The sequence below is a fragment of the Tupaia chinensis genome, unplaced genomic scaffold (assembly GCF_000334495.1).
Source record: "Tupaia chinensis unplaced genomic scaffold, TupChi_1.0 Scaffold000146_1, whole genome shotgun sequence".
NCBI lineage: Eukaryota > Metazoa > Chordata > Mammalia > Scandentia > Tupaiidae > Tupaia > Tupaia belangeri.
Window position 1 is genome coordinate 246,671 of NW_006159616.1, and position 1,650 is coordinate 248,320.

Consider the following 1,650-nt stretch of genomic DNA (forward strand, 5'->3'; position numbering starts at 1 on the left):
TGTCATTGTCATTGCAATTGTAAATGTAGTTAACATCATACTAATGGTGAAATACTGAATGCTTTCCCGCTAAGATCAGAAAAAAATAAGGATGTCTACTCACTCCATTTCTATTTGACATTGTTTCTGCCAGGATAATTAGGCAAGAGGATGGGAAAAAAGCATCCAGACTGGAAAGAAAAGTAATATTGTATTTGACGATAACCTCGTGTTGTAGAAAACCCCAAGGCAGGCTGGCCCCGTGGTGCAGGGGTTAAGTGCTACGAATTGGGAACTGGACCCAACGTGGCTGACAGCAGTTCCAATCTCAGCCCCTGGCGATCTGAAAACATGCTAGTGGTGTGTGCGCATGGAGAGAAAGAGGGAAAAGGGCCGTGGTGAGACCACGCCTTGCCGGGAGGTCCTTCCAGTCTCTTTGGTGAGTATACGAGCCCTCTGGCAAAAGGAGGAAAGAAAAGAAAGAAAGAGCAAAGAGAATCCTAAGGAATCTAATAAAATACTAGAACTAGTGGATGAACTCGGGAAGGCCAGCAGGTGGCATAGTAGTTAAGACACTGGACCCTGCATGGCCAACCACGGTTCAAGCCCCAGACCTGGCGGCCTGAATATCATACTGGGTGCGTGTGCGTGCCTGCCCACAATCCTGAGAGGAGGAAGAAGAAGGGATTGCAGAGTGGCCAAACCCCCGATTGGCAATTTCTCACTTTCCCTCTTTCTGTCTCTTTCTGGCAAGCACATGCACCCTATGACAAAAAAAAAAAAAAAAAAATCTTAAAAAAAAAAAGAGCTCAGTACAGTTGTAGGATATGAATTCAATGTACAAAAATTAGTTGTATTTCTAAATACCAGCAATGAATGATCCAAAAAGTGAAATTAAAACAATGTCATTTACAGTAGCATCAAAAATAATACAATAATAAAAATAGAGGCTCTGCTGCATGATGCTGATGATCCCTACGATCTCATATGGGCAGGATCTGGGTTCAAAACCCAGGACTACCTGAACACACTAGACCCAACCCTGGCTGGCTATAGGGCTGGGTAGGGGCTGCAGGGATGGGGGAGGATGACAGGGTGAAGAATTTATCCAGGTTGCCTCTCTCTCAGGAAGTGAATACATTTTAAAAATAAATAAAATAGGAATAAATTTAACAGAAAAAGGTAAAATTTATACACTGAAAACTACAATATATTGTTGAAAGAAATTAAAGAATACATAAATAAGTGGAAACACAGCTCATGTTCATAGGTTTACAGATTCAATGCAGTCTGCATCAAAATTCCAGATGGCGGGACCAGCAGTTAGAGTAATGGCTATGTCGCTGGACTCCCACCCAGTCGACCGCGGTTCACGTCCTGGACCTGGTGGCTTAAAACTCATGCCGGGCACGTGTGCGTGCGTGCCCAAGATCCCGAGAGGAGAATGGAGGAGAAGGGATTGCGGTGTGACTATCCCCCTGGGGGGTGATTTCTTGCTTTCTGTCTCTCTGTCTCTCTCTGTCTGTCTGGCGAACGCACGCGCCCTATAGAGAAAACCTCTCCAAAAAAAAAAAATTCCAGATGGCGTCTCTGTGGAAATCAACAAACTTTTTTTTTTTTTTTTTTTTTTTTTTTGGGGGTTTTTTTTTAAGGGGGGGTACCCCCCCCAAC